At 42.5% G+C, this 15,438-nt stretch overlaps 1 protein-coding gene and 1 long non-coding RNA gene across 4 annotated transcripts in view; both read left to right on the top strand.

Moving 5' to 3' along the window:
* The window catches only part of negr1 (neuronal growth regulator 1), a 374,065-nt gene that overhangs the window by 231,239 nt on the left and 127,388 nt on the right, over positions 1-15,438 (top strand). The gene's annotated exons all lie outside the window — the stretch shown is intronic.
* On the top strand, positions 9,985-12,147 carry LOC115139541 (uncharacterized). 2 transcript variants are annotated; one of them, XR_003865124.2, is made up of 5 exons: positions 9,985-10,099; positions 10,473-10,833; positions 11,516-11,636; positions 11,748-11,806; positions 11,985-12,147. It is a non-coding gene; the product is annotated as an uncharacterized LOC115139541 (long non-coding RNA). The 2 variants fall into 2 exon arrangements; XR_010465574.1 differs by lacking the exon at positions 9,985-10,099 and adding an exon at positions 10,154-10,225.

The raw sequence follows: 15,438 nt of genomic DNA, 5'->3' as shown, positions 1-15,438 counted from the left end.
GGACCCAAACTTCTTTCGTAGAAGTGAAGGGCGTGGTTGGAAAGCTACAAGCTCTTAAGGTGAGACAACTACACTTATCGCTGACCTCATGCATATTGGCGGGTTAGGTAACAAAGTTACCTTGGATAACCCAGGGCAAACTGTAGGTACGAATGTCAGAGACCTGGCCGGGTGGTGCCAGAATAACAACCTATCCCTCAACATAACCAAGAATAAGGAGATTATTGTGGACTACAGGAAAAGGAGGACCGAGCATGCCCCCATTCTCATCGACGGGGCTGTAGTAGACCAGGTTGAAAGCTTCCAGTTCCTTGGTGTCTACATCAACAACAAACTAGAATGGTCCAAACATACCAAGACAGTCGTGAAGAGGGCACGACAAAGCCTATTCCCCCTCAGGAGACTGAAAAGATTTGGCATGGGTACTGAGATCCTCAAAAGGTTCTACAGCTGCAACATCGAGATCATCCTGACTGGTTGCATCACTGCCTGGTACGGCAATTGCTCGGCCTCCGACCGCATGGCACTACAGAGGGTAGTGGTATGGCCCAGTACATCGCTGGGGCAAAGCTGCCTGTCATCCAGGACCTCTACACCAGTCGGTGTCAGAGGAAGGCCCTAAAAATAGTAAAAGACCCCAGCCACCCTAGTCATAGACTGTTCTCTCTACTACCACATGGCAAGCGGTACCGGATTGCCAAGTCTAGGACAAAAAGGCTTCTCAACAGTTTTTACCCCCAAGCCATAAGACTCCTGAACAGGTAATCAAATGGCTACCTGGACTATTTGCATTGTGTGCTCCCCCCAACCCCTCTTTTATGCTGCTGCTACTCTCTGTTCATCATATATGCGTAGTCACTTTAACTATACATTCATGTACGTACTACCTCAATTGGGCCGACCAACCAGTGCTCCCGCACATTGGCTAACCAGGCTAACTGCATTGTGTCCTGCCACCAACCACCCGCCAACCCTTCTTTTACGCCAAACCCTCTTTTATCTACATATACACACTACCTCAATCAGCTTGACTAACCGGTGTCTGTTTATAGCCTCGCTACTTTTATAGCCTCGCTACTGTTATTTTTCAATGTCTTTTACTGTTGTTTTATTTCTTTACTTACCTATTGTTCACCTAATACCTTTTTTGCACTATTGGTTAGAGCCTGTAAGTAAGCATTTCACTGTAAGGTCGACACCTGTTGTATTCGGCACACATGACAAATAAACTTTGATTTGATTTGAATGGTGGACTGACAGTGCGTGCAGCTCACTCACTTTGGAGAAGTAAGGGCAATCAGTAAAGTGGTTTTGAAGTAGAGATATTTCATCTCCACACTTTCCAGCGGCTCAAACGGCTGCTGTGAAACAGCCTCTAGCACAATTGACAAGTCCCAAGATGGGACGAAAGGCTTGGAGACTGAACATAAACGACATAAGAGGAAGCTTCCCTACTGTGTTGTTGTCCAAGCTTATATGACAGGCGAGATATCAGCTAAATAGACCTTTACAGTGGAGAAAGACTTACCTCTATCCAAAAGGACCTGCGAAAAGCATAGAAACTCAGATACAGAAATCAAATAAAATCACATTTTATTGGTCACATACACATATTTAGCAGATGTTGTTGCTTTTGCAGCAAAATGTTTGAGTTCCTAGCTCCAACAGTGCAGTAGTATCTAACCATTCCCAACAATAAACACATCTAAAAGTAAAAGAGTGGAATTAAGAAATATATTAATTTTAGGACGAGCAATGTCAGAGTCGCATTGACTAAAATACAGTAGAATAGAATACAGTATATACAGTTGAAGTCGAAAGTTTACATACACCTCAGCCAAATACATTTAAACTCAGTTTTTCACAATTCCTGACATTTATTTTGAGTAAAAATGATCTGTCTTAGGTCAGTTAGGATCACCACTTTATTTTAAAAATGTGAAATGTCAGAATGATAGTAGAGAATGATTTATTTCATATTTTATTTCTTTCATCACATTCCCAGTGGGTCAGAAGTTTACATACACTTCAACACAAAGAGACAAGTGATAAGGTCCTACGTCCATCAACGTTAACATTGCGGTTCGCCTGAGAACAGTTAAGCAGGAAAACAGGGATCAAGTCGTGCTCAGGAGAGCTTCAGGAGCATAGTGATCTTCGCAAGGAAGAGAGCGCGAATAACCAGTGAGTGGACGATTGGGAGGGGTTCACCTCTTTCGCCACTCGACCTGTCTCCGACATACGTTGTGTGATTGGTTCTTCCTGTAGGTCCGTGTATGGAATGATCAGCAGAGCTCTCTGCACCTTAATGTTCTGTTACCTCTAGGGCAGTTCGGTATTTGGTATTTTATTAGGATATCCATTAGCTGTTGCAAAAGCAGCAGCTACTCTTCCTGGTGTCCACACAAAACATGAAACATGACATAATACAGAGCATTAATAGACAAGAACAGCTCAAGGACAGAAATACATACATTAAAAAAATATACAAAAGACACATGTAGCCAACATATCAACACATACACACAAGGTCAAGTAGAGGAGCGGCGTCGTGCAGTGAGATGTTGCTTTATCTGTTTTTTTAAACCAGGTTTGCTGTTCACTTGAGCAAAATGAGAATAAATGGAGTTCCATGCAATAATGACTATATTATACTGTACGCTTTCTTGAATTTGTTCTGGATTTGGGGACTGTGAAAAGACCCCTGGTGGCATGTCTGGTGGGATAGGTGTGTGTGTCAGAGCTTTGTGTAAGTTGTCTATGCAAACAATTTGGGACTTTCAACACATTCATGTTTCTTATAAAAAATAATAAGTGATGCAGTCAGTCTCTCCGCAACTCTTAGCCAAGAGAGACTGGCATGCATAGTATGTATATTAGCCCTCTGATTACAATGAAGAGCAAGACGTGCCACTCTGTTATGGGCCTGCTGCAGCTTAACTGGGTATTTCCTTGCAGCACTCGACTGGACAATAATCAAGATAAGATATTACTAGAGCCTGCAGGACTTGCTTTTTGGAGTGTGGTGTCAAAAAAGTGATTGTCTTGATCTGGAGCATTCAAGAATGTCAGGGTGTGAGAGTTACCTAAAGGTGAATGTAGTCTTCCACCCATGTACTACATACAGTATGCCAGCTACTCCTGCCATGTATGCCTGACTCAGAGTGCAAGTTTATGAGCTTGAGTGAGCTCATTGTACCTCCTCTCGCACATGTTTTCCTTCATGTGGAGACTCCCCTCCTGTTTCTTTGCTGAGAGAAGCTGTGCACTGTATGCTTTCTAGATTGCCAGTACATTTGTTAACATCCTCTCTGGTATCTCACGACTGCTGATTATGTTCATATTCAAACATGGCCAAGGAAAAGACAGGAACTCCATTTTATTCCCATCTTATGGTAATTGACTGGCAACTGTAATACCTTTTAATTAATTATGAGCATTTATAGTGCCTTGTATTGCACCCCCCTTGCCATTTTTTCTATTTTGTTGCATTAAAACCTGTAATTTAAATGGATTTTTATTTGGATTTCATGTAATGGACCTACACAAAATAGTCCAAATTGGTGAAGTGGACATTTACAAAATTACTTCTTCAAAAGAAATCTACAAAATGTAAAACGGAAAAGTGGTGTGTGCATAACAATTCACCCCCTTTGCTATGAAGTACCCAAATAAGATCTGGTGCAACCAATTACCTTCAGAAGTAACATAGTTAATTAAATAAAGTCCACCTGTGTGCAATCCAAGTGTCAAATGATCTGGCACATGATCTCAGCATATAAACACCTGTTCTGAAAGGACCCAGAGTCTACAACACATCTAAGCAAGGGGAACCACCAAGCAAGTGGCACCATGAAGACCAAGGAGCTCTCCAAACAGGTCAGGGATGGGTTATAAAAAAAATATCAGAGACTTTGAACATCCCACGGAGCACCATTAAATTCATTATAACAAAATGGAAAGAATATGGCACCACAACAAACCTGCCAAGAGAGGGCCGCCCACCAAAACTCACAGACCAGGCAAGGAGGGTATTAATCAGAGAGGCAATAAAGAGACCAAAGATAACCCTGAATGAGCTGCAAAGCTCCACAGCGGAGACTGGAGTATCTGTCCATAGGACCACTTTAAGCCGCACACTCCACAGAGTAAGAGTGGCCAGAAGAAGAAAATAAGAAAACATGTTTGGTGTTTGCCAAAAAGGCATGTGGGAGACTCCCCAAACATATGGAAGAAGGTACTCTGGTCAGATGAGACTAAAATTGAGCTTTTTGGCCATCAAGAAAAATGCTTTGTCTGGCACAAACCCAACACCTACATCACCCTGAGAACACCATCCCCACAGTGAAGCATGGTGGTGGCAGCATCATGCTTTGGGGATGTTTTTAATCTGCAGGAACTGGGAAACTGGTTAGAATTTAAGGAATGATTGATGGTGCTAAATACAGGGAAATTCTTGAGGGAAACCTGTTTCAGTCTTCCAGAGATTTGAGACTAGGACGGTGATTCACCTTCCAGCAGGACAATGACCCTAAGCATACTGCTAAAGAAACACTTGAGTGGTTTAAAGGGAAACATTTAAATGTATTGGAATGTCCTAGTCAAAGCCCAGACCTCAATCCAATTGAGAATATGTGGTATGATTTAAGATTGCTGTACACCAGCAGGAACCCATTCAACTTGAAGGAGCTGGACAGTTTTGCCGAGAAGAGTGGGCAAAAATCCCAGTGGCTAGATGTACCAAGCTTATAGAGACATATCCCAAGAGACTTGTAATTGCTGAAAAGGTGGCTCTATGAAGTATTAATTTTGAGGGGGTGAATAGTTATGCATGCTCAAGTTTTCTGTTTGTTTGTCTTAATTCTTGTTTGTTTCACAATAAAAAAAAATTGGGCATCTTCAAAGTGGTAGGCAGGTTGTGTAAATCAAATGACACAAACCCCCCAAAAAATCTACTATTTTAATTCCAGGTTGTAAGGCAACAAAATGGGAAAATGCCAAGGGGGGTGAATACTTTTGCAAGACACTGTCCATTAGAACTGCTATGAGCAATTTACCCACAGTATTGATAGACTTCTAAGCCATAATTAAAATGTGAGGCTTTAATGCGGATATTTAAAATGCTTTGCATCCTCTCTGTCCCTTGCAGTCTCTCACCACAAATACACAGAACATCATCTTTCAACATTGTGAACAGTGCTATTCTTTATTTGTGGTCAGGAGCACACACCTTGCATCCTAATTACCTGATATTATAACATCAAATAATGACATGGAAATTAAGAAGTCCCCAGTCAGATCAGGCCCAGTAGGGGAGGAGAGGTTGGGAGGGGAGTTTGCATGTGCGTGTGTGTGTGTCAGCTCCAGATGTCATACCTCCACTCGCACTGGCTGGGGCGGAAGGAATGGTGTGCATCGCAGGTCAATCAAAGCTCACACCAGACACAAGGCATGTAACCTCTGTTGCTCGTCAGAAGCAAAAGGAGGAAGCTAAAAGGAAATAGCTCAAGGCTAAGGGCCTGCAGGACATACTGTAGCCATGACTCTAGGGGCGAAAGGTCGCATTTGGACGTAACGTCACCTTAGAATCCCCTGGAACGAACTGAGTATAGGAAGGATGTACGGATAACGCGTGGAGATAGCGAGTGGAGGTCAACATGTTTATCTGAGGCCAAAGCCATGAGCTTTTGTAGGAGAGGATCTTCAGATCCACCGACACCAGAGGCTCATAGGGGACCTCACACAGTGCTTCCAAAACCAGTGCCGAGTCCCATGGGGGCGCAATAGGTTTAGAGATCGGTCTAAGATGACGTACACCTTTCAGGAACCGCACAACCATGGGGTGGGCCCCCATTGTGGCTCTGTCAGTTCTCACGTGACACGCTGAGATAGCGGCCATGTACATGTTTAAAGTGAAGAATGCCCGCCCCTGGACGAACAGGACAAGTATCCAAACAAAATTGTGCTTCTGTAACAGTATAGCTTCCATCCCTCTCCTCGCCCCTACATGGGCTTGAACCAGGGACCCTCTGCACACATCGACAACAGCCACCCTCGAAGCTTCGTTACCCATCACGTCGCAAAAGCCGCAGCCCAACAACTACTTCAAGGTCTCAGAGCGAGTGACATCACCAATTGAAATGCTATTAGCGCACACCACCGCTAACTAGCTAGCCATTTCACATCGGTTACACTCACCCCCCTTTTGACCTGCTCCTTTTCTGCAGCAACCAGTGTTCCGGGTCAACAGTATCAATATAGCTTCTGTCCCTCTCCTCACCACTACCTGGGCTCGAACCAGAGACCCTCCGCACACATCAACAACAGCTACCCTCGAAGCATCATTACCCATCGCGCCACAAAAGCAGAGCAAGGGGACACCACCGCTAACTAGCTAGCCATTTCACATCAGTTACACTTACATGAGACTGTATAGCCTGGATGAAGCCCGGCCCATTATGGACACAGTGGGCTCGGGCAATGGCTGACGTAGCACCCTGTTTGGCAGTAACCAAATGTGGGGCCGTTGACGTCACAGTAATGTTTTTGTGGAGGGGCTCACGGGTCGTTCAGATCTGTGCTAAGGCCGCTCGCTCCGGTGGTTACCCGACCCATGTGCCTGGAGGCTGCTTCTTCCCTCCAAATACAGGAATTGGAAAAAGGATTGCCATAACGTCGGGGGAAAGCTAGTGAGCTTAATTTGCCAGAAGTTATGCATGCTAGCCGACATTAGCCATGATGAGGCTTCTAGTCTAAGGTAGCCTAGCTAGCTTATTTGACCTCAGCACGATCCGTTTACAATAACAAAGCGACTTAATGCCAGCTACGTATACTAAACAATGACCCAATCCATCTCCGTGTCCTGCAACTCAAGCCCCCTTAAGAACGCTACACAATTGTAAAGACAACCTGCGCCGCGGACTAGTAGGGGAACAGTGCTAGCCATCCCCTAGTCTCGCACATGAACTGATTGGAGCAATTGCAGCCTGAGCATGCAGCGACCCGAGACATACAAGGCAATAAACATCACTTTTAATTCATTGGGGCATGGTCGCAAACCTGAAAACAGCTTGTTAGCCTTTAGCCATCTTACTTATTGCTATAGCCAAGCCATTCAATTTGAAGAATAACTAATTGTTTATTGATAGGGAAACTTACAAACTTCAGCACACAATGTCCAGGGGGTGAGCACGTTAGTTGGTGCAACGTAAGACAGTCTTGATTTGTAAGACAGTCTCCAATTGTTTGTTTTAGTAGCTCGAATCATATCTGTTCACACCGAGGTGAAGAACAGAATAATTGAAGGAATGAATTCGAGCCTCACTCTTATCATCTGTGGAATGCGGGGCATCCAGCGAGGCACGGATTTCATTGGCCTTGTCAGGTGTGATTGTGGATCCTTCAAACGAAGTCGCAAGAGTGTTCTACCGAAGGGAACCATTATGAATGTGATTTACCTCAGGGTTATAGTTTGAAGTATCGCTGATACATTCCCATATAATAAATTAGCCCCATGCTGCATGCATCTGTTACAGTGATATACTATAACAACTGTAGAATCATGGTTAACATACAGAGAATATTTAAGAGACATCTTCCAGGGAGGAGATGCTAATTCCAATCCAAATAAAGTCAAACCAATACACTCAAGCTATTTGGATGTAAATCTCTCTTTAAATACACTACATTACCAAAAGTATGTGGTCACCTGCTCATTGAACATCTTATTCTAAAATCATGGGCATTAATATGGATTTGGTCCTTTGCTGCTATTACAGCCTCCACTCTTCTGGGAAGGTGTTGGAATATTGCTGCGGGGACATTCAGCCTCAAGAGTATTAATGAGGTCGGGACTCGCAGTCTGCGTTTCAATTCATCCCACATGTATTTAGTTGGTTTCATGTCAGGGCTTTGTGCAGGCCACAACGATCTTGACAAACCATTTCTGTATGGACCTCGCTTTGTGCACGAGGGCATTTTCATGCTGAAACAGGAAAGGGCCTTCCCCAAAGTGTTGCCACAAAGTTGGAGGCACAGAATCGTCTATAATGTTTTTGTTTGCTATAGCTATAATATTTCCCTTCACTGAAACTAAGGGGCCTTGCCCAAACCATGAAAAACAGCCCCAGACCATTTTTCCTCATCCACCAAACTTTACAGTTGGCACTATGCATTAGGGCAGGTAGCATTCTCCTGGCATCCGCCAAACCCAGATTCCTCCGTCAGGACTCCCAGATGGTGAAGCGCGATTCATCACTCCAGAAAATGCGTTTCAACTACTCCAGTCCAATGGCGACGAGCTTTACACCACTCAAGCCGACACTTGGCATATTGCGCATTGTGATCTTAGGCTTGTGTGCGGCTCCTTGGCCATGGATACCCATTTCATGAAGCTCCCAACAAACAGTTATTGTGCTGACGTTGCTTTCAGATGCAGTTTGGAACTCGGTTGTGACTTTTGCAACTGTGGACAGACGATTGTAACACGCTATGCGCTTCAGCACTCGGCAGTCCCGTTCTGTGAGCTTATGTGGCCTACCACTTTGAGGCTGAGCCACTGTTGCTCCTAGACTTTTTCACTTCACAAGAACAGCACTTACAGTTGACCAAGATAGCTCTAGAAGGGCAGACATTTGACGAACTGACTTATTGGAAAGGTGGCATCATATGATGGTGCCACATTGAAAGTCACTGACCTCTTCAGCGAGGCCATTCTACTGACAATGTTTGTCTGTGGAGATTGCATGGCTGTGTTCTCGATTTTATACACCTGTCAGCAACGGGTGTGGCTGAAATAGCCAAATCCACTCATTTGAAGGGGTGTCCACATACGTGTGTATATACAGTATAGTGTATGTTTCTCAAGCTCTCTCCCTGATTATTATTTAGAATCTTCACTAGATTCTTTATTCATGGTGTTATGGAGTTAAGCTTCATTGGAATAGATGCCCTTCCCCATTCCAGTAAGGCTGAATTCTCTATGACCCCGTTTACAGAAGCACTTTTTGGGGACCTCAAAAATCTAATCAGATCAGGGTTTATCAAAGTTTATTTGTCACGTGCGCCAATACAATAGGTGCAAACCTTACAGTGAAATGCTTACTTACAGGCTCTAACCAATGGTGCAAAAGAAAAAAAGTTATGTGTGTGTGTGTAGGTCAGTAAAGAAATAAAACAACAGTAAAAAGACATCTGAAAAAAGAGTAGCAAGGCTATATACAGACACCTGTTAGTCAGGCTTATTGAGGTAGTATGTACATGTAGGTATCGTTAAAGTGACGATAGTAAACGCACGTACACTCGTATATCGTCTTGGTCCGTACAATTGCCCTTATTTTAGCGCCCCCAAAACGTAATACTTCCAGATCAACTGTAATGGCAATACCATTGTAAAGCACAATTTCTCCCCATTCCAACCGAATCAATTACATGACCTAAACACTGCTCGTTTCTCGTTTCATAATTCAAGCAGGCAATGAGCCTTGTCGTGTCTTTTTAAAAATGGCGGGTGGGGAAGCCAAACTAATGCGTGATAGTGAGAAGGAGAGATGTTGTGTGGGAAAATTGCTTTTTTTCAACTTGATCTGTCCAACTTATCACCTTATTGCCTCTAAAATGTAAATAAAACACTATAAAGAGTTTATATAACATACCTATTTGAAGGTTTGTGTCGAATTTGAATCGGGTTTTTAGGGCGGTGCTTTAGTGATCTTAGAAGTAAACAGCGGCTTTGAGAATGATGATCGCATGAAATGATGACTCAAAAAATGACTAGGTATACCTCCTTACCCCCGTCACTGTCCATTTCTTGTTTCTAAAGGATGAGAGAAGTGCTACACCTGGTGGAGAGAGATTGAAAGACAGAAATAGTTGCTTTATGCGTGCTGTACGTTACGACATGACACGTCAAGATGTAACAGAGGGTCAGTTTTTTCAACTTTTCTCCAATACTATAGAGCCATTACCATGTCGATCAGCGCTTGAATAGAAACCTAGTTCACACCCCCGATTTTGAAGTCAACACAGTCGCTACAGTTCCATTACTTTTCTTTGTAGCCTTGTTTGAATGTTGCGGTTGCGCACATTTGTACAGAATGGGGTGAGTTTACATTATGCCTATATGATGAACAGAGAGTAGCAGAAGCTAAAAAGAGGGTTTGGCGGGTGGTGGGACACAATGCAGTTAGCCAATGTGCGGGAACACTGGTTGATCGGGCCAATTGAGGTAGAATGTACATGAATGTATAGTTAAAGTGACCTTGAATGTAATGTTATAGGCAGCGACGAAACTAAAACCTATTACATTTTTAGAACTGAATTGTTGGCATTTCTATTGCATTTTAATTGGACATATCTTATTTTTTTAGGTTCCTAACTTAGTACAGATTTACTCAGGGGGCCCAGATCCCAAGTTTTGTAACCACTAACCTCCTCTCCTCTGCTTCCTCCTGCATGCATTGATCCTGCCTCAGCCTCGCTACTGAGCGCCACATCACTGCCTGTCTCCACATGGAGGAACAAATCTGCCGTAATTAGAACAATTTGTAAATAAATAAATGCACACATAAATAGATAAATAATGAATAAAATTTGAGATCAAATTGATGATATGCTGCTATGCTGCACACGCCCCATAAAAGCACACACAGGAAACATTGTCATTGCTTAGTTTTGGAACAGTGAGCCATTGACTGCACCAGGTGGTTGTGTTATGAGTGGCTCGCATTCGACAATAAGGCAGCGGATTACCGACATATAGTTTTGATTTAGAAGACCAAGAGACGAGAGTTGGTGGGCAAGAAGGAGTCGACCGGGCTTGACCAGAAAATCATGGTAAGCTGACGTTATTGAGTGAGTGTCAAGCTATCTAGTTTGGCTACAACTGAACAAGTCGAGTTGGCTGGCTGGCTAGCTAGCTAGCTAGGTAGATAATGAAACAAACTGCAATTGTCATAACCCATTATTATATATCTAGTTAGGGTAGCTAAATATCTGTTGGATGTAAAGGAAGCAAGACTGGCAAGTGTCAGAAGCAATGCATGTTAGCTAGATCACTTAGTAATAGAGTGCATACTTAATAGGGTTGTCATTTAGATAGCTACCTAGGATAATTCTTAACATCATCCATCTTTGAAACAATTGGGTTGCAAAATTAGGTCTCAACAATCACATGCATCTACGCTAGCAGCTCGCTAACTACAGTCAAATAAGGAGAGGGATGTCATGATGGAATAAGTCACCTATGTGAAGCTAGCCACAATACGGATTAGCCACAAAAGTGGAATTTGCTTTCCACTTTAGCAATTGTTAGTGAGATGAGACGTGGTGCCACAATATAAATAATAGCTTAGCTAGCTATAAATGCATATGTATGTCATGTAATTTGTCGTAGCCGTTAGCACAAGGCACGCATACTTTTAATCAGCTCTATTGTCATTTACAGACATGAATGTGAAGTAGGAAAACTGATACATGAATCCTAAATACAGTTATTTTATTTTGTTAATCTCTGCAGTTTTGTCATCTGATCTCTTGGAACTTGATGGCGATCGATATGCAACTATACTACAAGGCAGGACATTTCTCTGCATCCAGCTTGAGGCTTGCTACCGGCAGGAGCATGGAGCACACCAACAGTAAGTCATGATATTTATTGGTTTCCTTCACATTGTATGATACAAGGTAGGAGGATCTGGGCCAGGTCTCTCTTTCTAACACACTCACTACCTCTATCCGACTCTTATCAGGTGATACAGAGACAGAATGTTCCTCCTGACCAACGACCTGCGATCTCTAGAGCAGAGAAGTAAGCTACACACAATAGTATACTTCACTATGGCAGTCTGCCTGTGATAATTTAGCATATTATTAAGTGCCACTGGTTGGATTTGATATAATGTACTCACTCAAACTCATGCTCTCTCCCTGTAAAATTCTCCCAGACTTTTATCAAAACTAAAATGTGTCCATTTCTCTATCCCCAGGTGTGTCTGCTGTGCTATGGAACTTTAGAGCAGCACATCAGAAAACCTGCCACTCTGTTGCCATCTATCTGCAGACTGTTCCCTGAGGAAGAATGCAACTATCAAGGCTTTCAAAAGCCACATTTTGGGGATGACCAAATGCAATAAAGTTTTGTATAAACAACTCATGTGTAGGGTGCAGTCTTTCGGATGGGACGTTAAAAGGGTGTCATTAAGGTCATTAAAGATCCCATGGCACTTATTGTTAGAGTAGGGGTGTTAACCCCGGTGTCGTGGCTATATTCCCAAGCTGTCCCTCATACCATCATGGTCACCTAATCATCCCCAGCTTACAATTGGCTCATTCACCCCCCCTCTCCCCTGTAACTATTCCCCAGGTCGTTGCTGTAAATGAGAACGTGTTCTCAGTCAACTTACCTGGTAAAATAACGGTATATAAAATTTAATTATTTTGTTAGATTACAAAAGGAAAACCTTTTCACATTGGTCTTGACACTAAACTTTGACTAATTTCTGTGGTAACTTGAATACAAACATTCTAAAGGTCTAAAATAAATGGAAGTATTATGTCCAGGGTGAATACATTTGTATTCATATATAAACAGATATCACACAGGTGTCCAACTAAAATATGTATCCCAGACAAGATTGAATGGGATAAGTAGACAAAGTGACTATAAGTCAATGATTGTGTCCGTAGCTGTTTATGAATTTGAGTGGTTACATACAATACATATTGACAGAAGGGCTGTGAGACCAAGAGTGTTGCTGTACTCCCAAGTAAGGACATTGCTCCTGGTACAGCTGAAGGCCACAGTATTCAGTCAGGCAGTTTGAAGATGTGTCACCGTCCAGGCCCATGTCACAGTATGCATTGGCCTGATGACAAATTGATTATGTACCTTTCATCACCAAAGTCATGTTAACATTTACTGCACATGTTGAACAAATCGACCCTTTTATTGTTGTTGATATGGAAATTCACATTGACCTCTAGGGCATGGGTAGGCAAACGATGTCCTGATCAATTAGCTCAGTTGGTCAAGGCTGCATTCAGTACATGTATATTTTTTTTAAACGGGGAAGGATTGGGTTGTGTGTTAAATACATTACTGCCCTTTAAATACGTCAGTCATTGTTTCAAGCCGCACACCCACTGAGTGGAGCAAATGTATCTCAGTCTGTTCAGGGGAAACTGTCGTTCAGTGCAAACCGTTCCACAACGTAGTAAACGTTCACACGAACTGAACACATCCTTGGTTTTGGGCCTAATTTGAACAAAATCCTGCAGTACCTGCGGCACTCCAGGAACTGGGTTGCCTACCCCTGCTCTAGGGTCCTGCAGCACTCCAGGGACAGGGTTGCCTACCCTGCTCTAGGGTCCTGTGTTGAAACGACTGATGTGAAAGTTATTGGGCAACAGCTATCTTCCAGGGCCCATATTCACAACGTGCCTCAGAGTAGGGATAGTGATCTACGATGACCTCCCCCTTGTCAATGTAATTATGCTCAGTGTGAAACTGATCCTAAAATCAGTAGTATTCTGAGATTCTTTGAGAATGTGGGCCATGGCCTGTCAGCATCCTGGCCTGTCAGCAATGCCACTCCATCTGAAATGCAACAAAAACATGAATAAGAAGTAGCTGAGTCAGTCACTAACTAAGCTAACTAGGTAATGAAACACTCATGCAAATGTGCACAAGCTAGCCACAATAACGTTTAGCCCCCAAAAATGTATTTGCGGTCCGCCTTTAACATAAAATCTGGCATTAAAACTGATGCAAATAGTGGGATCATGTCGTATTAAAAAAAAGATAGATATATTTTTTTAACCTTTAGTCAGTTACAATGACAGCCTACCCCGGGTGACACTGGGCCAATTGTGCGCCGCCCTATGGGACTCCCATTCACAGCCGGATGTGATACAGCCTGGATTTGAACCAGGGACTTTAGTGATGCCTCTTGCACTGAGATGCAGTGCCTTAGACCGGTGCGACCACTCATTAGTTACTAACTCGCTAGTTACCTGTCCACATTTTTTATCAGTAACGTAACTTTTGGATTACCCAAATTCAGCAAAGTAATCTGATTACATTACGTTACTTTTAGATTACTTTCCCCTTAAGCGACATTATAAGAAGACAAAAATGTATGTTACCAATTGAACGGCATCTATTGCAGGATAAATAAATGTTAAAGTTTACATATCTTGCCATATATCGATGTTCAATTTTATTTTATGGGTTGGTTATGGCTTCTTCAAACCCATCGCTTTCTACTACATATAATAATCTGATTAAATTATATATTTACATTAAAAACCATAGTCTATCAGAAATCAGTCATTCCAATAAATTTATACCCCTTGATTTTCAAGAATAGGACATATGGAAGTATAGATTAGCCAGTTTGTTTTACCTGAGCATGACCCCAAAACTAAGGACTTATTAGCCAGGCCTACTCTGTTGTTTATGAATTTGTTGTCATGGAGGACTGATTGGGCTCATTGATTCGAGTTGAAAATAAATTCTGCGCTCATGGAATGGCATGCTTTGAGCACTACTGAAGAAGAAAAAGCCCCACTTGTATTCCATAGGCTTGGATCTGCACTGTGCAGCTGTTGCAAGAGCTCATTTTTCACGCTGTCCACTGGTTTCAAAAACATTGTTTGATAGGCAGCTTAAACTTCTTAAATTGAACCATTATTGGGTTCAAATACACATTTAGATTTGTGAACAGCCATACACAACAACCACAATCCATAAGGCGCAAATAGCTAAATGAGAGAGCAGCAGTGTGATTCAAATCAATGTGCTATGTAGATATCAATAATATGTGATATCCGTATCGCCAGAGACCAAACCACTGCTGTCATCCTTACCTCCAAGCGTTTATTCAAGTTGGATAGTCTTTGTATGCCGACAGCAGTCGCACCATTAGAAGACAGCTTGGACTGTAGCCTACAAAAGCCTATTCCTACTCTTTTTCTGCAATCCATCAAACACATTTGGTGTGTCATCATAGTGGTCTCTGACTTGTGGTCAGACTCGCTCAGGCAGATTTGTATGTCATTGAGAAAACAGAATTGTCAACGATTTCTTTGCAAACATCTTTTCTGAATTTATCCTCAAAGTTATCATCTAGTTTTTCAAAAGTAATCTGGTAACAATATTTTAGCTGGTAATGTATTACAGTTAACGTTTTTTGTAATCCCTTACATGTAACGGATTAGATGTAATACGTTACTCCCCAACCCTGCGTATTTGTACTAGATAATGCTTAATAAGTTTGAAATGTTAAACAAAAGACAGTACTTAGTTAATTTGACAGAAAATGACAAATCGGTTAATCTCAAGACTTCATGCATTGGGGGCATACTAATATATTTCACTGTACAGCCTTACCTGTGGATTGTGGGTCAGTGACACCCACAGCCAGTCAGTGACACCCACGG

The sequence above is a fragment of the Oncorhynchus nerka genome, linkage group LG13 (assembly GCF_034236695.1).
Source record: "Oncorhynchus nerka isolate Pitt River linkage group LG13, Oner_Uvic_2.0, whole genome shotgun sequence".
Taxonomy (NCBI): Eukaryota; Metazoa; Chordata; class Actinopteri; order Salmoniformes; family Salmonidae; genus Oncorhynchus; species Oncorhynchus nerka.
This window is presented reverse-complemented; position numbering and strand designations above follow the sequence as displayed.